This window comes from Leucopleurus acutus, assembly GCF_964270905.1.
Source record: "Leucopleurus acutus genome assembly, chromosome: 16".
In the NCBI taxonomy this organism is placed as follows: Eukaryota; Metazoa; Chordata; class Mammalia; order Artiodactyla; family Delphinidae; genus Leucopleurus; species Leucopleurus acutus.
Window position 1 is genome coordinate 72024595 of NC_139158.1, and position 24374 is coordinate 72048968.

Consider the following 24374-nt stretch of genomic DNA (forward strand, 5'->3'; position numbering starts at 1 on the left):
TGTTTACTGAGATGGCAGGCAGTATTTTATTTCTCAAGTACATACGGTGAAAATGTATTAGCTTACTCCCCCCGCCCCCCGCCATCTCCCAAATCTCTTTCCAGAGTTCTTGTATGCATATGCCAGCTGTGTATGTATTACCTGCCACTTCCCGTTTACCTGTTGTAGCGTTCCAACCACGTGGTGTTGTACATTGCTTATATCACATCACGTATTCATTCATTCAAGAAATATTTACCAAGCTCTTACTATGTGCCAGGCACTGTTCCCAGTGATGAGAGAACAGCAGGGAACAGCGAAATGCTTGCCCTTAAAAGAGTTTATGCTGTAGTGAAAATGTTAGAGCAAGCAGGTAGCTAGGTATGAGCAGAGAAATAGGGGCAGGGGCCAGGTGGGAGGAAGTCAGGCATCTTGTAAACAGCAGGAGTCCATGGTCAGACAGAGAAAAGCAGGAACCTCCAGACTAACAGGAAACCATGCATTTTGGGTGATAAGTGTCCTGGAAGCAGACAAAGAAAGGTGAGGAAAGGCAGGAATCTCCTGCATCCGAATGTAACCTGTTGCTCATTACACTCTCATTACAATAAAATTAGCCTTATTAAATTAGCAGATTAGAAGTACCCATCATGCACCAACGCCATGACACTTCTGATCTAAACTAAATAAGGACAAAAATCCCTCCTCCCCTGGGGAAGATGGAGTTGCGCCACCAGGGAAGCCCCTAAGGGTGGATTCTTGCTTAAATAAATTCTCACTTTACTTTCTTAACCTCCCTGCTTTGTCTCCAAATTCTTTCACAACGAGGCAAGAACCTTAAACTCACTGGGAACAAAAAGAGACAGGCAACAAATAAATGTATAAAATTCCATCGGATACTGACAAGAGCTGCGAAGAAAAATAAACCAGGAGAAAAGAAGACAAGAGTTGGTGGGGTCTGCTCTTTTAAATAGGCAGGGCAGGTCTTTTTGAAGACCTGACATTGGAGCAGAGATGTGAAGAAGTGAGGAAGTCATGGGGATATCTGGAGGAAGAGTGGTCCCAATGTGGAACAGCAAGAGGAAAGGCCCTGAGATAGAAGTATGCTTAACTTAAAAACCACGAAGCCAGGGTGGCTGGAGCATGGACAAGAGGGAAAATGGTGAGAGATGGGATTGGACAGCTATCCAGGGAGGTAGTTCATGTGGAGGCGGATGGGGTCTGTTGATCATGGTAACTCTAGATTTTGTTCAGCACACTTAAAGGTTTTGAGGAGGGGAAGGATGTGATCATGTTCACATTTTTTTTTTTTTTTTTTTTTTGCGGTACGCGGACCTCTCACTGTTGTGGCCTCCCCCGTTGCGGAGCACAGGCTCCAGATGCGCAGGCTCAGCAGCCATCGCTCACGGGCCTAGCTGCTCCGCGGCATGTGGGATCTTCCCGGACCGGGGCACGAACCCGTGTCCCCTGCATCGGCAGGCGGACTCTCAACCACTGCGCCACCAGGGAAGCCCCATGCTCACATTTTTAAAGGATCGTTTTGGTTGCTGGGTGGAGAAGAGACTGGGGCAGGGTTGGAAGTTAGAGTAGAAGCAAAGACAGGGCTAGTTAGGAGACTATCGCTGTGTGAAGTGAAAAATGTTGCCTGCCATATTGTCGACTGAAAAAAAATGCACAACATGAGAGTTGTGAGTTAAGTTTTATTTGGGGCAAAATGAGGACTATAGCCCGGGAGACAGCATTTCAGATAGCTCTGAGAAACGGCTCCAAAGAGGTAGGGGGGAAGGTCACTGTGTATGTGATTTTGGTGAAAGGGGGGTACATGCAATCAAGCACACATTTCTGCAGAAGGTGGCTGCTAGTCACGAGAAGCAGACATCACCATGAAAGATTTTAGTGCTTTTCTAGATAAGAGGAAATGTAAGAATTGGACTCATAAAATCTTCTCTTAAAATATATATAACCATCTGGGGCTTCCCTGGTGGCGCAGTAGTTGAGAGTCCGCCTGCCGATGCAGGGGACACGGGTTCGTGCCCCGGCCCGCGAAGATCCCACATGCTGCAGAGCGGCTGGGCCGGTGAGCCATGGCCGCTGAGCCTGCGCGTCCGGAGCCTGTGCTCTGCAACGGGAGAGGCCACAACAGTGAGAGGCCCGCGTACCGCAAAAAAAAAAAAAAAAGTAACCATCTGAAGACCTGATCTGCCAGTTTTTCCTAGAGCACAGAGTGCCTCCTTCCTGATCTCCAGCCTGAACTCCTTTCACTGGGTGTTGAAGGTCGGCAGCTGCAGCAACTCATAATTTAATCCTTGTAGAGGCAGGTGGCAAGTGCCAATTTGTAGGTGACACATAACAGTAAACAAAGGATGCCGCAGCCATCAAACCACTACAGACACCCCAGATAGCGAGGCCTGAAGGAACTCAGGATGGAGACCAACGGGCTGCCAAACCTCAGCCACTGCAGTCACCCCCAGCTGTGCACCCTGGGGGATTCAGGATGGAGAAAAGCAGGATACTGGCCCTAGATGGTTAAGGTGCATATCAAAGGAATGATTTCAGTGAGGCCAGACTCTTGCATCTTCCCATACACAGAAAAGTGCTAAATTCCTCAACTTGAGATACGTTTTTCTTTAATTAACAGTAATCTTTGTTGCAAAAACTCAAATATATTCTGACTCCTCCCTCGTTTCTTTGGAGCAGTCTCTCAGAGCTGTCTGAGAGGCTGTGTCCAGCCAAATAAAACATAATTCTCAACTTTTAGGTTGTGCTTTTCTTTTTTTTTTCAGTCAACAGCTATATGCATAGCTTGAAGCTAGGTCTATATGGAAACTGTATCTGGATCTACCTCAGTCCCTCTTAATTCTTTCTCTGGTAATCCATTTTACAGATGTACCATAATTAATCTGTTACTGATGGACATTTAGACTGGTCTCAGCCCTTTTGCTGTTACAAACAATGGAACAATGAATATTCTTTATGCTCATGTTCCAAGATTATCTGCAGGATTATTCCAGGAAGTGTAACTGCTAGTCACGAGTTAAAGTACATTATTTCTCATATTGAAATTAAATCTGGTGATCGAATTCTCACCATGAGCCCAAAGAAACAAGTTTTTTTTTTGTTTCTTTTTCTAGTTTTTTAAAAAAAATTCTTTGTCCCACCACCGTTTTGGAAATTAAAGAGGGAGAGGCATGTGCCACCCTTCCCACATCAATTTTCACGTCTTTAAATATTCCCAGTCTAGCAAGCTTCCGCCTGCGGCTCCGTCATCTCCCGGAATACTCTCCGTCTCAGCTGACAGAGAAACTGAGGCACAGGCAGGATATGAAGCCCAAGTTCTCCCCCGGCCTGGCTGTCCCCCTTCCCCCCAAAGCTTCCTTCCTTCTCCCGTCCCTCCGGGCCGAGTTTGAGGCTGCCAACCCCACCCGGGTCCCCCTCCGCTCCGGACCCGGACTTCCGCCAGCTTTCCCCTCCTCCGCCCGCTTTCCCCTCCTCCGCCCGCTTTCCCCTCCTCCGCCCGCTTTCCCCTCCTCCGCCCGCTAGGGGGCTGCGGAAGGGGCCGCGAGGCCTTCTGGTCCCTTCCGAGCCGCCGTAGCGCGAGAGCCGCGGGAGTTCGGCAGCTCCGGTCGCCAAGGCAACGGGCTTCGCTGCGCTCGGCGGGCGCCAGGCAGCCCGGGGGAGGCGCTGCGGGCCAGCGGCCCGGGCTCGGCTGGCGGCGGGACGGCAGGTGAGCAGGGGCAGGGCGGGCAGTCGCGGTCCTAACGCGGGGTTCCCGGCGTCGACTCGTCTCAGCGGGCGAGGGGCTGGGCCGCTGGGGACTCCCGGGAAGGAGACGGGGCCTGACCTTTATCCGCTCCCCCCACCCTTGGCGCCAGGGCTGCGCCCCCTCTTGCCCTTTACCCATCCAGCGCTTTGGTCTGTTTATTATATTTGGGGGCCATTGGCGTGATTCGAAAGTTTTTTTTTTTTAAAGCTCTTCTTATTTGGGGTCGAGGAATAACTCAGAATTGCAGAAAATGTGCGTCTGTGCGACTCTTCTGGGGCCAGAGAGGATTAACTTCTTTGTCCATCAGTTTTCCCATCTGCATAATGGGGATAATGATAGCAGCTATCTTAGAACCTTATTACAAAGCAAATAATATATTTCACATCCTTGCAGGTAAGCCTTGGGAGCTTTCGTTGTTACTACTACTACTACAAGGAGGTCCATCATTGAGCATGTGTTGTGTATCAGGGCCTGGGCTAATTGCCAGGGGTAAAAAAGTGAATGAGACATCTTGTCCTCAGGGAACTCCACAGATTTAAGGTATAAATAGGAACTCATTGTGGTTCCAGCTATGATTTTGGACATACAGGGGACTGTGAATGCACAGAGAAGGCAGTTAACCCAGATTTCCGGAGATGAGGTTGGGGAGGATGGTCAAAGAGAGTTTCCAAAAGAAGATGACTTCCAAAATGAGACATGAAGGCTGCCTCTGTATTGGCCGGAAGATGAAGCTGGTGGAGTGCATAGTGTTCTAGGCAGAGAGAACGGCCAGTGCAAGGTCTTGGGGAGAGAGTGCAGGCTTCTTGGGCATCTGCAGGGATTTCATAGCCTGTTTAGAGACAGATTCCGGGAAGTGGAAGTGATCTGGCTCGGTGTGTTTGAGAGATAAGCAGGTGCTCTTCTTATAGAAGAAAGACTTTACTTGTATCTCCTCCTGAGTTTGGACTTCGTCATGGGGGTTAGTGGGGAGCACTAAAGGATTTAAATCAGGCAGTGAGTGTGTGTTGCGTGATCAGAGGTATGGTTTTCAAAAGATCAGGATTTTTTTTGTTCTTTCTTGGTCTCATCACTTCTCCAGTCTGTTTTTCATATTGCAGCTCTTCATTTATGGGGATTCAAAAAAATATTAACTGAGCACCAGTTATGTGCCAGGCACTGTGTAAGTAGTAAGGAATCAGGTTCCTGCCCTCATGGCATGTATTCCAGACATTAAAGGTACATTCATGGAGACGAAAGCAGTCCAGTACAACTGGAACTGAATCAGTATTGGAAGAGACCCATCCAGAGAGTTTTTTCTTTTTTCTTTTGAAGGCCCAGGTCATTCAGGGCCACTATCTTGTACACTCTAGGCAGAACCATTCACTTAGAACTACACCAAGAAGAAATGGCCAGAGAAGTGGGAGGAAAACTAGGAGAGTGTAGTAATGAAAGCCCAAGGAAGAGGTCCCCTTTGCTGGATGCTGCTGAGATTTCAAGTGAAAGAAGTTAAACGTTAAAATGTGCCTTTTGCATAAGTAAATATAGAGGTCACTGAAGACCCAGTTGAGCAGATTTGGTGAAATGATGGGGGTGGAATCTATAATATCGGCAGGTTCCAAAGGTTCAATGTAATATGTCAGTGGGATGAGGAGAGAGTGGGATGTGAGAAAGTAAAGGCAAAGTGTAGGCAGCTCCAAGAAGTTTGGCTGTGAAGAGAAGCGAGAAGGCTGGAGAGCAATTGGGGAATCAGGTGAAGTCGTTTTAAGCAGGAGAGCGACACACGCAGATTTAAGTGCTGATGGCAAACAGCCAGTAGTGAGGGAGCGACTGAGAAAATACAGGAGATGAAGGGGAAGATCAATGGCACAACTTTCCAGCGAATGTGAGAGTGGATGCGATCCACAGTACAGATCCTTTACAAAGAGTCTGATGACGGCTTTTTTGTTTTGTTTTGTTTAGTTTTGGAGACGTGGGAAGCAAGGTAATTGCTGAAAAGGAGCACACCTGTGTAATGCAACCAGAAGAAATAAGTAAAAGATGTAAGCATGGAGAGAAAGTTCTTTTTTCTTTCTCAACAGATAGGAGACATTTATTGAACTAACATTGTGTTAAGCACTCTCCATGCAGTCTCAATTGAAAACGTGATCTTTACATCAACCCTGGGAGATAGCCTCTAGTGTAATTCCTAGCTGATGGATGAGGAAATGGAGGTAATGCTTAGCCAAGGTCACACAGGATTTGAATCCTGGCCTGCCTGAGCCAGAGCTTTTGCTCTTAATCGCTACCTAAATGATACGATTGTCTGCCTCTGATATGATTATCTGCTGAGAAAATTCAAGAGAATTGAGTTAAAAATAAGCAAGCTACAAGAGAGACAAAAAGCAATAGTAAGAAGATGGAATTGTAGGTGAAATGACAATAGCAACATGAAAAATAAATACCTAGGAATAAACTTTAAAATAAATGTGCCTAGCTAGTCAGATAGAATAAGAGTTGGCTGGAGGTTTGGAGGCATGGGTCAGGATGGGTGCTTGTGTGAAGAGGAGGTATTTTTGCCTTGGGAAAATTGGGGTAGGGATACCAGAAAAAAAGGCATGTAAAGAAACCAGATATCTGTATGGACATGATGAGAAAATATGCAAACTTGTTGACTGTGATGTTTTTATAATATTGAAAAACTGAAAGCCGACTGGTTAAATCATGATGCAGTTATATGATGGGTACTATCAGCTGTTAAAAAAGGAGGCGGGAGCCATATATATGAGAAGGATGTTTACATCATATGGTTAGGTGTGAAAAACAGATGACCGTATGTTTCTATTTTTGTTTTTGTTAAGTGTATACATATTTATAGGAAAAATGTCTAGAAAGATGAGTTGTTTAAAACAATTTTTTATTTTTAATTGTGGTCAAATACCCATAAACTTATCATAACCGTTTTTAAGTGTTAAGGATATTCACAGTGTTGTGCAGTCAACCTCCAGAACTTTTTCATCTTGTGGAACTGAAACTTTATACCCATTAAAACAACTCCACGGGGGCTTCCCTGGTAGCGCAGTGGTTGAGAGTCCGCCTGCCGATGCAGGGGACGGGTTCGTGCCCCGGTCCGGGAAGATCCCGCATGCCGCAGAGCGGCTGGGCCCGTGAGCCATGGCCGCTGAGCCTGCGCGTCCGGAGCCTGTGCTCCGCAACGGGAGAGGCCACAACAGTGAGAGGCAGAGGCCCGTGTACCACAAAAAAAAAATCAAACAAAAAAACAACTCCATGTTTCCCCCCTCCCCCTAGCTCCTGGCAACCGCCATTCTACTTTCTGTTTCTATGGATTTGGCCACTCTGGATACTTCATATAAGTGGAATCATACAATATTTGTCTTTTTGCGATTGGCTTTTTTCACTTAACATCATGTCCTCAAGGTTTGTGTATGTTGTAGCATGTGTCAGAATTTCCTTCCTTTTTAAGGCTAAATAACATTCCATGTGTGGATATACACATTTTGTACCTACATTGTATTTATGAACACATTTTGTTTATCCATTCCATAGATGGACATTTGGGTTGCTTTCCCCTTTTGGCTATTTTGAATAATGCTGCTACAAACATGAATGTGCCAGAAAGATAAGTTCTTTATGTCTGTGTCCTGAGATCATGGGGAGACTTTTATTCCTTTCCTTATTGACTTATTTTTCTTTTTTATGAGCATGAATGGCTTTCATAATTGGAAAAAGCAATAACGATATATCCTATTTAGGGAGATGGGGGAGTAAAAGTTAAAAAAAAAGGGCCTGGTCTAGGGCAGTGGCAGCAGGAATGGAATGGAGTGGGCAGATTTGAGAGACATTTCAGGAGAATCAACAGGACTTGACAACTAAGAGGTAAGGGAGAAAGGAGTGGAGGATGAAGCCTTGGGGGCCTGTAGGGAGAAGGGGCTTAGACTAGGGGAGGAGGGAGGAAATAAGGCTAGAGAGCCACCTGAGCCTTTTTGTTCAGGAGTTTGGACTCTTTCCTGAAAGCAGAGGGAAACCATTGAAAGGAAGGGAAATGACTTAATCAGATTCGCATTATAGAGAGATCACCCTGGCTCCCGCCAACCCATTCTGCAAGCTGAAGCCAGATAGCGACAGATTTCCCTTTGTGTTACTTAGACTTGAACCTTTGTTAATTTCCTTTTATTTGAGATGAAGCATTAATGCTGGAAGATGCAAATCTATTCTTCTCAAAGCATCTGGAATATTTTAAACAAAGTCCTATTTAGATTACCTTGATTCCTAATTGCATTCAGTTGTATCTTAACACAGTCTCCTGAAAATTACTTTCTACCTTTAGCAGGGGAAATATAATTGGGAAAGTAAACAAGAAATATAAACAGCTCAAGTTAGAGACTTTCAAATTTTTTTTTTAAAGATTTTATTTATTTATTTTTGGCTGTGTTGGGTCTTTGGTGCTACGCGCAGCCTTTCTCTAGTTGCGGCGAGCGGGGGCTAGTCTTCATTGCAGTGCGAGGGCTTCTCATTGCAATGGCTTCTCTTGTTGCAGAGCACAGCCTCTAGGCACGCGAGCTTCAGTAGTTGTGGCACACTGGCTCAGTAGTTGTGGCTCGCGGGCTCTAGAGCACAGACTCAGTAGTTGTGGCGCCCGGGATCTTCCCGGACCAGGGCTCGAACTCGTGTCTCCTGCATTGGTAGGTGGATTCTTAACCACTGTGCCACCAGGGAAGCCGCAAGACCTGCAATTGATTGCAATATCTTTGACACTCTCCTTTGGGGAGAAAGGGGCCAGTGAAGTAAACAGTGTCTTATTAAAGGATTACTACAAAACAAAAACTGTTGAGAGTTAAAATGGATTCAGCTTATTACCTATTTCTATTCCCACAAACCTGTAATGTGTCTCTGCTTCCAGAGCATTGCAGAGAGGGAATTAACTATCGTGCTGATGTTCTTAAGCGTTTTGCAGTTTATGAGAGCTGCATGTCCAAAAGATGTGAACCCATGATCTCATTTCATTCCTCCCAGTAACTCTTCAATAGGGATTATCATTTCTGTTTTCAGATGAGGAAATTGAAGATCAAAGGATTTAAGAAACCTCCCAGCTCCTACATCTAATGAATTCCGGAGTTTGAATCCAGGTTTTCTTATTTTCTTTTTATATTATAGCTTCTTATTATGGAAAGTTTTAAACATATACAAAAGTACAAAGATGGTATAATACCTTATACCCCAGCTTCAACAGATACCAACATATGGTCAGTTTTATTTGATCTATAGCCTCCACTCCCTCCCCGCCTTAGATTATATTAAAGAAAATCCTAGACATCATATCATTTCATCTATAAATACTTTAATATACATCTAAGAGGTAAGGGTTTTTTTCACCCCCTTTTTCTCCCTATAATCACACCTAAGAATATGAACATAGTAATTCCTAAATATTACCTAGTATCCGTTTGGTATTCAGTTTCCTCAGTTATCTCATAAATGTCTTTTTACAGTTGGTTTGTTTGAATTGGGATCCAAACAAGGACCACCTGTTACATCTGGGTGATAGTCTCGTAAATCTTTGAATCTATAGCAATTTCGTCTCTTCTTCCCCCCCCCCCCCCCACCGGCCCTTGCCCTTTATTTGTTGAAAAATCAGGTCATTTGTCCTGTACAACGACTCTGGATTTGGCTGGTTATATCCCTTTAACGTGTTCCTCCATTGCCTTTATTTTTTTGTCCATTGTACTTTATGGGTGGTGCTGTGTACATCAGCAGGCAGTAAAGGCTGGCTCTCACCTTATGTGATACTAAGATTGATCATTGGGTTCAGGTGTTTGTTGGAACGATCCCTTCATTGTAAGTTTCTCATTAGCCTTTCACAGAATGGTTTTAGCAGCTGTTAATTATCATTGCCAAGATCGATTTCATTGGGGGGGGTATTGCAAAATGAATACAGGTTTTCCTGATGCCAAGTCATGTGCTCTGTTAAATCCCACTGTCTCCTGATTAAAGGAAACCTTTGCTCGACTGTCATGTATTTTCCTCTCTGGTAGGTGGAGAAAATTCCCTCAGTTAATAATTCAGGTTAATATATATTTTTTAAGAAAACAGCCTGTATGTTCTGTCCAATACTGGTTACTTACAACATTGCTTTTCTGGGTTGGTCTTATGTGCTGGCAAAACCACACTGTGAAGGGCTGCTTGTACCAGTGCTTTTCAAACCGTAGGTTGTTACCTACAGTAGGTTGGGAATTAGTAGGTAGAGGAATTATTTGGGAGAGGAGTTCCAGCATATTTTTTTCTTTTAGTGGGAAAAAACCCCCAGTAGAACAGAAAAAAGATTATATCTCATATATTAAGAATAAGCTTTCTTTTGTAAAACTTTTTTTCAGCCCTTTTTATGTATGTGTAAGCCAATGGTATAAAATGTATTCCACATTGCGGGCATGTTCCAGTGTTTAGATGACCACCCTGAGATGTAGCAAATTTCTCAGCCAAGCATTCAATTATGTTCAAATCTACTACTTACAAAATAGTGCAGTACATTGATCCATTTTAGAATGTCGTTTAAAAGATTTTTTGGGTGACCACCAGTTAACCAAAATTACATTACCCCCAATAACCTAATCCTCTACTATTCCAGTTGGACTGAATACATGGAGAAATGTGAACTCTCCAGGGATTTTCATATATAGATACTTTCGATTGTCTGTTACCCTTGAGGTGGGGTAGATGATTTCAGCCAACACTGACATCATTGAAAGCATGCTGGAGTCTCAGTATGAGTTGGTTGGGAAGAGGAGAGAAGTCAGGACTGGGCCTGTGGAGAAACTGACTCAGCCTCTTGGTTGGCTTCTGGGGCATGGGAGTGGGGTGAGGGCAGCCATTCCTCCCAGGCTCACAGTGGTAACAAAAGTAGTCCTAATATTTGTTCCTGCCCTGATTAGGATTGGCTAGGACATGAGTGGGGGGGTGTTTAGTGACACCAGCCACAGAGGCCTAGGAAATGCAGATGTTGCACTGTGTCGTGCAGTTAACATTTTAAAGCAATGGAGACTGGAATCAGAGAGTGTTTGTTGCTCAGAATCAACCAGTAAATGCGGGAGCAAAGTTTCAAGGCTTTACCATATTCTGAATATTGTAATATTCTGAATAAATGTATGGCGTTGAGTAAGTTCTTTAATAATAGTACCTACTGCATAGAGTTGTTCTAAGGATTGACTATGTAGTTAAATCACTTAACATAGTGCCTGTTCGTGGGAACCCTTCAGTAAATATTAGCTGCTATTATTACTATTTTTCTTCTTTTTTTTAATCTTTCTTTTTTGATAATGAACTTAATTTATGTATATTTCTAACCTCTCCTTATTGATTAAATGATTAAAACAGTATTAGAAGGATTTTTAAAATACGAGATATAATTGACATGTGACATGGTATCAGTTTTAGGTGTGCAACATAATGATTTGATATATGTATGTATTATGAAACGATTAACCACAAGTTTAGTTAACAAACATCACTGCACATAGTTAAATTTTTTTTTCTTGTAATGAAAACTTTTAAGATTTACTCTCTTAGCAAATTTCAAATATACAAATACGTTAGTTTTACTAGTCACCATGCTATACATTATATCCCCAGGACTTACTAGTCTTATAACTGGAAGTTTGTACCTTTTGATTACCTTCACCCATTTCACCTATCTACCCCTGCCCCGACCCCTGCCACCTGTCTCTGGCAACTGGCAACCACCAGTCTGTTCTCTGTATCTATGGGTTTGGTTTTCTTTTTGGATTCCACATATAAGTGAGATCATACAGTATTTGTCTTCTGTCTGACTTATTTCACTTAGCATAATGCCCTCAAGATTCATCCATGTTTTTTGTTTTGTTTTTAGTTTTTGCTTTATAACAAAGTGAACCGGCTATACATATACATATATCCCCATATCTCCTCCCTCTTGCATCTCCCTCCCACCCTCCCTATCCCACCCCTCTAGGTGGTCACAAAGCACCAAGCTGATGAGCTGATCTCCCTGTGTTATGCAGCTGCTTCCCACTAGCTATCTATTTTACATTTGGTAGTGTATATATGTCCATGCCACTGTCTCACTTCTTCCCAGCTTACCCTTCCCCCTCCCCGTGTCCTCAAGTCCATTCTCTACATCTGCATCGTTATTCCTGTCCTGCCCCTAGGTTTTTCAGAACCTTTTTTTTTTTTAGATTCCATATATATGTGTTAGCATAAGGTATTTGTTTTTCTCTTTCTGACTTACTTCACTCTGTAATCCATGTTGTTTTAAATGACAGTATTTCCTTTTTATGGCTGACTAGTATTTCATTGTGTGTGTGTATATGTATACACACACCATATTTTCTTTATCCATTCATCTGTCGATGGACACTTAGGTTGTTTCCATGTCTTGGCTATTGTAAATAATGCTGCCGTGAACATGGGGATGCAGATGATTTTCCAAAATAGAGATTTCATTTCCTTTGGGCAAATACCCAGAAGTGGAATTGCTGGGTCATATGGTAGTTCTGTTTTTAATTTTTTGAGAAACTTCCACGCTGCTTTCCATAGTGGCTACACCAATTTACATTCCCACCAACAGTGTCCAAGGGTTCCCATTTTTCCACCTCCTTGTCAGCACTTGTAATCTGTTGTCTTTTTGAGAAAAGCCGTCTTAACAAGTGTGAGGTGATATCATTGTGGTTTTGATTTGCATTTCCTTGATGATTAGTGATGTTGAGCACCTTTTCAGGTACCTATTGGCCATTTGTATGCCTTCCTTGGAAAAATGTCTATTCAAGTCCTCTGACAGTTTTTTTTAGTCAGATTGTTTGTTTTTCTTTGCATTGCATGAGTTCTTTATATATCTTGGAAATTAACCCCTTATCAGGTATGTGATTTGCAAATATTTTCTCCCATTCTGTAGGTTGCCTTTTCATTTTTTTGATGTTTTCCGTTGCTGTACAGAGCTTTTCAGTTTGATGTAGTCCCACATGTTTATTTTTGCTTTTGTTGCCTTTGTTTTTGGTGTCAGATCCAGTCTTTGCCAAGACTGGTATCAAGGAGGTTACCGCTCCTTGTTTTCTTCTAGGAGTTTTATGCTTTCAGGTTTTACGTTCAAGTCCTTAATCCATTTTGAGTTGATTTTTGTATATGGTGTAAGAAGTGGTCAAGGTTTATTCTTCTGCATGCGGCTGCCCAGTTTTCCCAACACTATTGAAGTCACGATCTTTTTTCTATTGTATATTCTTGACTCCTTTGAATAAAATTAATTGACCATATATGTGTGGGTTTATTTCTGGGCAGTTCAACTCAATTCTCTTCCGTTGATCTATGTGTCTATTATTTCTGAAATATGTTTCACAGTGTTGATTGGTTAAGCTTCCTGCTACCCCCTGCTCAGTTTCATTTTTCAGCTGCTGCCTTGGCTTCCATATGGACTGGTGGCACACGTCTCTTACTGAAAAAATGATTCCTTTGGTTTGAGACAGCTAATACCTGCCAATATTAGAGAGATTAGCACCTAGTTGAGTGGCTCTGAAGATGGTAGGATTTGGGGGAGATATATAGGCAGATGATACCTTGTAAACAAAGAAACAGAGCAAAATGTTTCTTTTTTGTTTTTAATTTAATTTTTACTTGTATCAGAGTAATTCTATGCTGTAACATTATTTGGGCATCTCAACTGCCTGGAGAATGAAGGTTTCATATACAAATGTCATTTAAAAATATAACTTCTAAGTTTTCATAAACAATTTATTATGAGGCTGTTTAGTCGTATATGAGGCAGATTGGGGTGATTTATTTAAAAAGTGATTCTCTGTAGCCAGTGTACTTCTAGGACTAGACTGTGTTTCTGTTTGAACTCTTGTACCAAAGCCTAGCATTCTACTGCTTACTGATTGTATTTTGCTGCCTAAGAAAATAAATACTATATATATTATAAGTTAGTTTATCTGAAACATAATACCTGTTTCCTTGTGGGTTTTTTTTTTTTTTTTTGCGGTACGCGGGCCTCTCACTGTTGCGGCCTCTCCCGTTGCGGAGCACAGGCTCTGGACGCGCAGGCTCAGCCGGCCATGGCTCAGGGGCCCAGCCGCTCCGCGGCATGTGGGATCTTCCCGGACCGGGGCACGAACTCGTGTCCTCTGCATCGGCAGGCGGACTCTCAACCACTGCGCCACCAGGGAAGCCTTCCTTGTGGTTTTTAAGTTAAAATCTGAGGCATTAGATCTTTTCAATTTAGGTTCTTTTCTTATGGATAATCTATTCAAGCTGAAGGCACTATGATTGAAAGTAACTGAAACTTAATTCAAATGATATTTCCAGAGAGGCTCCTAAAAATCGTGTAGCTTTCCTATGGCTTCAGAGCCATTGGTCTCTTTCAGCCAATATTTCGAAAATGCTAGTACTTGTAGGAATGCAGAGTTGTATAGCGGGAAGAACAAGACCTTGGATTTCAGGCAGATCACGGTGACCTCGGGCAAGGTCTTGTAGTCTTGGTTTCCTTATCTGTGAAATATCTCATGAGGTCCTTTGAGAGTTAACCATTATAAAATGAGACCACTACAAGGGGCTTATTAAATGTGAGTTATCTTCTTTTCTCCCATTCCCAATTCCACAAGCCTACCTGCTACGTGCTTCTACTTACCACCAAAAGGAAACTTGAAAAAGAAGAGTTGGTTATCTGGAGTTGGTTGGTTATCTGAATTTGCAACATAAATTAAACATATGTAATTATATTGCTTTCTTGTGTGCATAGGGTTTAACATTCAGTGGTTCTTGATGATCTCTGCTTGTTGTATGTGGTATGTATGTCCATCTTTTCCAAACCAAAAAGTTGGGACTTGTGTTCTGATGAGTATAGTATACTTAGAGGGTCAAGAGAACAGAATATTTTAAAAATAGTGCAGTCTCACGGAAATCATAGATGTGTTCTTATGTGTCCAAAGGAAGCAGTACAAAGGCGTGGTTAGGAGGCATTGGAGTCCTTTGGACATGAGTTCAAATCTTGGACCTTTCTACTTTCTTCTACAAGTTACTTAACCTTTCTTTCTTTTTTTTTAATGTTTGAAATATGTTTTATTTTGCTTGATAACTGTCGAAAAGCCCTTATGTGATTAGCGTGTGAATAGGAGGATCATCTTTTTTAAAAAATTTTAACTTTTAATTGTTTTAGTGAATGAATTTCTAAAAATTCTATATTGCTTTATAATTTTCAAAAGTTTCACAAACATTATTTTATATAATTTCATAATAACCCTTTTTCCCCTTACCCCTGTATTGCCTCTCCCTCTTCCCTCTCCCCCTAGTAACCACTAGTTTGTTTTCTGTATCTGTGAGTCTGCTTCTTTTTTTATTTAACCTTTCTTTCTAAGCTTCAGCATTTCCTCACTTGTAAAATGGATGTAATGAGAGTTCCTCATCTCTTGTGAGGATTGCATGAGATAAAGGGCTCAGCACAAGGTCTGGCAGGTAGTAAGTACTTGACATTATCTGCCAACTGTTAGGATTCTTATAAGACCTTTGAAACATGTGCACTTATTCAGTAACCTTCTTTGGAAAAGCCTGTAGACGAACAAAAAGTTCTCCTAAATAACTCAGTATTTGGTAACTTACTGTATAATAACTTCTTTATCAGGCCTGTATGGAAAAGGCACAGAAATATTAAGGACCCAGTGCCCAACTTTGCATGCCCCTTGGGAAGACCTCACTCATTTGCCTTTCTCACAATATTTGAATAACACTTAGCACCTAGTCGATTGCCTCTAAGATGATCTCTCTAGAGTGGGGATAGTTTTTGGCTCACATAACTTGTACTTGCCCCAGAAGTAGGGCAGAGTTCAGCATTAATGTAATCCACTGTCTCAGGCTGCTTGCCCTGTGAATCTCTTGGTTGAGTCCTCCCTGGGGTGTTGGCTTCATCCTCAGGCCAGCAGCAAAATATGGGCAGCACTTCTGGGTCCCAGATCCATGTACGGCACCTACCAAAGCAGTAGAAAGATCCTTACTTCCTCTGATCTGCTAAGAATGAGAATTTTCTCAGAACCCCCCACCCCCCATACTCATCCTACAATGTCATTGGCCTGAATTGGGTCATGTGCCCATTCCTGAACCACTTCCTGTCACCAGGGCAACGCCATGCCCTATTGGCTTCGGCCTGGTTCTTAAACAAGTTATTTACGAGGGGGATGAAATTATCTTTAGGCCAATCAGGAACAGAATTGCGTGTCTGTTAGGAAGAAGGTTTTTCTGTGACTAGGAGGAATGGACACTGAGTAGACTGGTCAGCTAGGATTTGCTTTGGCTGCTGGTAACAAGGCTTTAAATAAGACGAGTTAGTTATTTTTCTTTCAGAAAACATTAAGTCCGAAATAGGCAATCTGTTGCTGGCGTGGCAGTGCCACAGTCTAGCCTTTTCTCTCTTTCTGCTTCACCATCCTTAGCACACGGCTGGCACTCTCATGGTCACCTTGTGGTCACAAGTGGGCTTCTGGCTCTCTAACCAAACAGTCCTTCCTTGAAGCAGGAAGAAGTAGGAGAAGGGAGGGCAAAGGACACCCTTTCAAGTACCAGAAGTCCCAGCCAGCACGTACAGTTTACATCTCATTATCCATTTATATCTGTGAAGGAGGCTAGTGAATGTAGTTTCTTAGCTGGGCACGTCACTGTTCCCAGCAGCAGAGGAATTCTCTTGCTGTGGAAGAGAGAGAAAATGGCTGTAGGTCTGGCAACGTGCAGTGCCCACCACGCAGCCAACCGTGTCCTCCACACCCTCCATTTGGAGAAACCACAATTCTGTATGTGTTTACTGTCTTTCTGTTCATGGTTTTTTAATCCAGTAATGAGACTTACTTGATATAATGTTTTATAATTCATATTTTCCGTTTAACCACATTGTGATATATATATATATGTATATATATATCACGATGTGCCCAATATAATTGCAACTAGCCACATGTTACTGTTTAAATTTTAGTTAATTAAAGTTAAATTAAAAATCCAGTTTCTCAATCTCAGTAGCCACATGCGACTGGTGATTACTGAATTCAGCAGCCCAGGTATAAAACATTTCCATCATTGCAGAAGTTCTGTTGGACGGCACTGCTCTAGAGCACCAGCACACTGCAGCTCTCTTCCGTTTGGTTTTAGGGAGTTTTAGTGGTCCGAGTCGCTAACTTAGAACCAGGCTGCCTGGGTTTGAATTCTCAGTCTGCCATTTCCTAGTTGTAAGATCTCGAGCAAGTTACTTAACTTCCCTGTGCCTCAGTTTCCTTATTTGTAAAGTGATGGTCACAGTAGTACTTAGACTGTTATTGCGTAGTAAAGGACTTAATGTACGTACAGTACTTGGAACAGTGGCTGGCACATACTAGACACATTATAAGTATTTGCCATGACGATGATGATGAGAATCAACAAGAGTCAGTTGGCTTTGCCCCCAAGCCTGTTTATCCCAGTTTTACTTGTTACTGTAATTACAAAATAATTGTGAGGTAAACTAATGAAAAAAAATGAGGACAAAAAAGAAAAAAAAGACATTGCTTTTGTGAAAAATAAGTTGAATGTTTAAAAGACCTGGTAAAAGTGAATGAGTATAAAAAGTTCTTGTCAATTTAGAGATGGAAGAGACTGCTGAAAAGACTGGGAGAAAAAATTCATCAAAATGTAGGATTTTTGCTTTTGGACTACTTCACAAGTGGCTTTCCAGTAAAAACTGGAAATCATTTCCTGTAATGGATGCTACCATTATTAATCCTGATCCCATCAGGGTGAGAGCTTCTATTTTATTTCTTTTTAAATTGTTATGTAGGGATTACTGTGCATCAGTTGAAATGAATGATATCACCAAACGCTGTTGGTGGACATTTATATTATTTCTCAGTGTTTTGTGTTAGAGATGGTGTGCCGTTGAGCTTCTTTACAGCAAAACCTTCTCCAATCAGTATGTTTTAATCTAAGGACTTGGGAGGAATGCTAGCCCCTTTTTACCGAGAGGCCTGGATTTTGGTCTAGAAATCATTATAATCCCATAAAAGAGGGCATGTGGACATTGCAGTCCTAATTTTGCTTTTGGATTTAGCTCCATTTCTTGTTGTGGGCCACTCGCAGATTTTAGATAATGTTTAGTGTTTAATACACCAAAAAGTTTGGACTGTCCTAGAAAAATCAGTGTAACACAATTTGTCCTGATGCGACTTCTTTTTCCAATTCACATAGCACTTTGTTTGAACTTTTCTTTTTATTACATTTATCACAAATAGTCCTCCTTTGTAATTACTTCTGCATTCGTTTTGATTCTGCTACCAAACCCTTAGCTTGTTGAGGACAGCAGTCCTTCATTGGACCTTTACACGTCCTAACATACGGGCCTTCAATTTATGTTCATGGAAAGAGTGAATGAATGTCACTTTCTATTATTACATAGCCATCTTTCATAATATTTCCTTTGAATTCATTGTTAGTAGATAGTGTTCTATCCTCTTCAATAGCTTAGATTCCATGTGAGAGCAAAAAAATGGTAAATGTTTATAAGGTGACTTGAAAACATAAAGGTAGAGAGAATAGTGTAAAGAAACCCCCATCACATGTCATCGAGCTTCAACAATTAACATTTTAGAGCAATTTTTGATTTGAGTAGAGAGAATGTGAAGACTTTATGGTGCCCATTTTGATTTTGTGGGGAAGGAAGCAGGGCCTGTATGACGGGCAGCGTGGAGAAAGAGGAGGCTGGTGGCCCAGAGACAAACCTGCCTGCCTCCATCACAGGGTTGTTGTGAGGGTTTCATGAGCTGACACATGAACAGTGTCAAGAACAATGCCCAGCACATGGTGAGTGCAACTCAGGTGCTGCCCCTGTCACCGCCATTACTGCCATTGCCATTACTGTCACTGCTGCATAGCTTGAGGGGGCTGCGTTTGGTGGCTGTGGCTCTTAGTAACCTTGGACATCAGACTTTCTGAACTGAAGTTTCTTCATCTGAAAAATAGGAATGCTAATAGCATCCTATCTACCACACAGGGCAGTGGAATCATGCATGTAAATGTGTTCTGGATTAATGAACATTAATCACAATTTTCTGGGGTGGTGTTCTGATCTGGAGGAACTGTTCTCTTTGGAGCTTTTTGGGAGTCAAGCCTGTCCCTTGTATGGATACTTGTTTGAAGACTTCCTGATATTAGTGGGCCCCAGAGTCATTTGTCAGCCTAGCAAATAAACATTATAGTACAATAAGCTTCATTTCCATTTGCAAAATGTTTGTTTCTAAAGCATGAAAACAATTTCGCTTTATATAGCTTGTTCATATTTGCACTGGAAATGAAATACTTATCAACCAAGTTGATAAAGGGATAAAAATAGTTTTCCTAAGGAACGGTTTGCTGGGGATTAATGTTGGAAAAATTTTGTAGCAGAATCTGTTTCACCATCTTTGAAATATAAACAGTATCCTCATTTGTCTATATTTTTCATATAAAACTTTGCTCAACTCTTAATTAAAAATAGCTTTTCCTTTCCCAAAGCCAGAATTCCTCTAAAAAAATCAGTTTTCTTTTCTTTTAAATGAAGACTACGTTTTAAACACTCTGCTCTCTCCTCAGTACTGCAAAGAATTCTAATTATGCAGAACATTCATCCAAACCACACACACACACACACACACATATCTGTCTGAGATAAGAATTAGTAGATACTGTGGGAAGAGACATGGAATATCCCTGATGGTTGTAATAAATTTCTGCAGTGTTTGACAGGACAATTAACTGTCGTGTCTCCTGGGTATGAGAGTTATATAAGTCCAGGTCAGAAAGTCAGTGCCCTAAACTTAAATTCTCAGGAAGACCTTCCCTTTTCAAACTACCACTTGCCATTAGGTTTCACTTTTTAAAAGTTTGATTTTTGTTCTTTCAGTTAGTAAAAATTTGGCCTTCTTACCATTTGTAGTTTATAGCGTCTTGAACTTTTATAAACATCTTCATTCAAAGAAACTAACCCCCCATTCTGTACCTCCAAATAACAGAAACAAATAAATACAAAATGCAGTTTTAGCTCAAAAAGAGCAAGATCTTAATTCCACTATTTGGCCCCAATGACATATGATCTCTTAGCTTTATTTCCCATAGCCTGTTCTATTTAAATGTTTTATTACACAGGCTCTTTACTCGATTGTTTTCTCCTGGAATTCCAGTATATTTTGGTGATACTTCTTTTCAAAAGATCCTGCACAAATCACCTCTAGTAGTCATCTAGCCAGTGTTGTATTAGAAGATATGTCACTTCTAATTTAAATTTTAATTTAAATCTAATTGAAACTTCTAGATTGAGAGGGTTGACAGTAAAAACTTAGGATTTTTATAATTGTGGGAATCCTTGACTTCACTGTGATACATGTTTATGTTTCTTTGATTGAAAAAGACGTTAGAAAGGGGTCTAAATGTACTGCTTGGTCCTCCTTTTTAATCATTGAAAAATGAAGTCGGGAACTAGTTTTAACTTCTGAAGGAACTGGGAGATTTTATCCAGTATCTGAAATGTACCTTAGTTCTTTATGTACTGAAACTTTAGGATTGAATTTTTTTCTTTCATTTTTGACATATATTGAGCATCTACTGTGTGCTTAGCATTGTGTTGGGGGTCTTACACATATTAGCTCTTTTAATCTTACAGCAGCACTGGTAGGTAGATAGGACTCAAAATACCCAGTTGCTTAGGCTACAGAGCTTCTTCCTTGATCTCTTCCACTGTCCTGGCCACACCAGGTCCATTTGGTTACATTGCCGTAACAGCAAATCACACACTGCTACGGCTGCAAACTGTGAACTGTGACAGCAGCGGCGGCCTGCTTGCCAGTGTCTCTGATTCCCTTCTTGTCCCACTACAAGAGTTATGGTTGGACACGTAAAACTAATACAGTGTTATATGTCAGTTACATCTCAATAAAACTGGAGGGTGAGGAGCAAGTACAGAGAGAAAGGAGGGTGGAAGTTCAGTGCTCATAATCAAAGACCTTCCATAGAACTCTGTAGTTGTGCTGTCTGATGTGGTAGCTGTTAGCCATAAGTGGCTCTTCACCTGAAATGTGGCTGGTCTGACCTGAGATGTATTGTACGTAACGGACTTCAAAGACTTAGTACAAAGATCAAGAATATGTCATTAATGATTTTTATGTTGATTACATGTTGAAATGATGATACTTTAAGAAATGCTGGGTTAAATAAAACAGATTATTGAAGTTATTGAAAAAGTTTCATGTATGTATGTATACATATTATGTAGGTATGTACACAGTAACTACATAGTAGCCAGGGTGATTTTTTTTCAGCTTTTTGAGATAATTGTAGATTCATACGCTGTTGTAAGAAATAATACAGAGAGATCCCATGTACTCTTTACCCAGTTTCCCTTAATAATAGATCTCAGCTCAAATGTCACCTCCTCAGGCAGTCTTCCCTGATCCCTCGAATCTAGCCTGCTGTATCCACTTTCATTCACCTGTCCTATTGCTCTGTTTAATTTTTTTCATAGAATTTGCTTCTGTTTGAAACTATTTCTTTATTTAATTGCCTGTGGTCCAGTAGAAGATGAGCTAAAGAGAGTGGGAACCTTGTCTGTTCTATTCATTGCTTTATCTCCTGTGCCTAGAATAGGACACAAACGTAGTAGGCACTTGATAAATACTTATGGATGAGGAAGCAGAGTTTCAAAGTAATTGAGTAGGTTGTCTGTGGTCACACAGTAGTAAGTAGTAGAACTGTGACTTGAAGCCACGGGAACAAAGGACCTAAAATAGAGTTGAGTTTGTCCTGTTTAGAGAACAGATAGGACCATGATGCTGGAGGATAGGCAATGAGAGGGAGAGTGGTACGGTTTCAGTAGTCAGGGCTCGGGTCACCTCAGGCTTTGCAGACCAAGATAAGTGTGGATCTCATTCTAAGTACAGTGGGAGGTACTGGAAGGTTCTAAGCAAGGGATCCATATGAACAACGTGGTCCAGCTTAGCTCACTGGAATTCTGCTCTGGTGCTGGGACCAAAGTCCTGGTCTGCAGCGATGCTTTTTTTCTCCCTTGCTTTACCACAATGTGTGTGGTCTCTTGGAGACCACAGCAGGAAAAGGACTCTGGTCCTGTCACCTTCAGAGCATCACCCATTAATCACATTAGTCCTCCCAATAGAGAATTCAGGCAGAATGATGGGTTTGCTGGGAGGAAAAAGAAGACACAGCTCACGCTAGGCTTTCGATATGTTCTGGGGGGGTACCAAGTGACACCCAATCAGTACCTCCATGTGCCCTGGCCTCCGAATGCGCAGATATGCAGCTTGGAAGTTTGGGGACCACCCTCTGCTTTATGTGAGCACGAAAGGTATTGTCAAGTGAAGTGTTTTGTATGGGGCAAAGCCTTTGGATCATGTTTATATCTGAGGCTGCATTAAAAACAAGGGCAGGTTCTTCAGAGAGCAGATGCAGCAGCCTGGGTCGAAGAAAGATTTCATTGTGCATCCACTGCAAGGGGCTGTGAGAAGCCTAAGAAAATAGATAGCAAAGAAAGGTGTAGCCCTTGTTCTCAAGGAGTTTAAAGTCTGTTTAGATTTACAAATTGAAAGGTAGTTGACACTTCAAGGCAGTCTTATGCTAAGTGTCTGGAAGAAGGACCTCAGAGGAGGACAGCCAAGTGATGGCTGAGCCTGGCAAAGCTCACAGAGGAGCTGGTGCCTGGCCTTAAATGTACACTGTTTACTGTATGTTTGCAGATATTTACCTTTTATTCTCCATGTCTATTCATAGCTGTTCAGAGCTAACTGCACAAAGGACCACAGTCCTGAAGGATGAGTAAGAATTAGGAGAGAGGAAGGAGAAAAGGCATTCAGGTGGGCTGGGGAGAGAACAAGGTCAAGAGATGTCGGAAGAAAATGCACTGAGTGTCAGAGGCTAAGTAGTACCTATCTGGCTGGAGCCGATACAGGAATGGGGAGAGAGAGAAAGGATCTGACTGGAAGGAAATTGTGTGAAAATCACTCCTGGTCAAGAATTCCCAATTTCTGCTTGTACAAATAATCAGGATGGAGCGATCAGCAGGTGTGTGGGTGGGTGACTGTTCACTGTAGTAATAGCTGTAACTTCAGTAGTGCCTGCTCTGTTCCAGGCTCTGGTCTAAGCAGCTTCCATTGAACTTATTTAATCCTTTTTAACACCTCTGTGGGTAGGTACTATTATTATCGTCATGTTACAGATGGGGAAGCTGAGGCACGAGAGGGGAAGCTCTAGAATCTGTGCTCCTTGCCTCTATTATGACCTCTCACTTAATGGGGGCTAGACAGATTTCCCCCCAGCTTTTTATTATGAAAAATTTCAAACATAGAGAAAAAAATTTGAGTACAGTGAACATCTGTATCAAATAACTAGATCAAACCGCGTGAACGTTTTGCTGTATGCTTTATCTGCATGTGTGTGTGTTTTTCAATTTTTGCTGAACTATTTGAAAATATGGTACAGACATGATAATTCACCCCTGAATACAAAGCAGAGGATCATCTTCCTTTCACATGGTATTTACATCCTTCCTTCCTTGTGCATTCTTGGAAAATACATTGCCTCCATGTAAAATTACTTTGTTCCACGTGAAATGCAATTGAGTTCTAGGCTCAGATAACTATAAACAGTTTTTCCACTTACATGAATCTCTTGGTATTTGAAAGGTAGGCAGGGTAAGAGCAATTTGTGTTCCTATAAGACTGCCTGCCAATTTGCTGGACTTTTAACATCCTGGTCCTCACCTATTAAAATACACATTTGAGTGAGGAAGCAATCAAATATTGTGACAACCAAACATGCCCTCCCCTCTTCCCCCATTTCCAGAAGGCCCTGCAGTGATTGTGCCTGTTGGGAGTCATGACCTAACTAATCCCCTCAGGAAAGAGCTGTAGGTCAAATGAAAAGAAAATGTGCACTTGCAGAGCCCGTCCTGTAATGATTCAGTGTGGAGGGGTTTGAGGTGGTAGAACGTATCTGTAGTGCTCTTTTTGTTATACAAGCACGTGTGTTCTAGATTTGTGTACATATATTCGTTTATTCAGTTCTACCCCCACTACCCCACCACCACTTTCTTCGAGAAAGGCTGTATGATAATTCTTGCTTTATTTAACCGTTAGGTATGTCTTCTCATGTATTAATCTGAATCAACTAGGACGTATTTGTAATTCCTGTGCTTTTCCATAGAAAGGGACTTGAAGCAGACCCAGGGCCCTCTCAGTTCGCCTTATTTCTCGCTGTCTTTCTGGTGCTGGAGGATATATTCCCAACACTGCTGCTCCCCGTACTCCATTGATCTTTACTTTCCACTGTTGCCAAATGCCATGTGGTTTGTGGATCTTCCTTGGAGCCCTGCATCAAGATATAGCCTAAACCCCCACAACACATTCTTTCTCATGACACTAGCCACAGACTGCCTCGTGTTACATTTGATTTTGTGTTTCCCTTATCTCCCACAGATATTTCAGTCATAATTACCTGGGCAACTCCTGTGTGATAGGCCTTGTTCAAGATTCTGGAAATAGAGATGAATCTTTCCTAGGCAGTCCCATTTTCTTCTTATTTTGCTTTCCTGATAATTGGAGTGACCTCTTGTTTCTTTGTATCCCCTGTGGTACCTGGTACAGTGCCTTGC

General features: G+C 41.8%; 1 protein-coding gene across 2 annotated transcripts in view; it reads left to right on the forward strand.

Annotated features, from left to right (window-relative positions):
* The first annotated feature begins 3648 nt into the window (after window positions 1–3648).
* The window catches only part of PKIG (cAMP-dependent protein kinase inhibitor gamma), a 100566-nt gene continuing 79840 nt past the window's right edge, over window positions 3649–24374 (forward strand). Inside the window, exons 1-2 of one of the 2 annotated variants that reach the window (XM_082856682.1) lie at window positions 3661–3700; window positions 8765–8841. The gene's annotated coding sequence lies outside the window, so the exon portion shown is untranslated. Of the gene's footprint in view, window positions 3701–8764; window positions 8842–24374 lie in introns of both variants that reach the window. The other variant, XM_082856683.1, reaches the window with a different exon arrangement.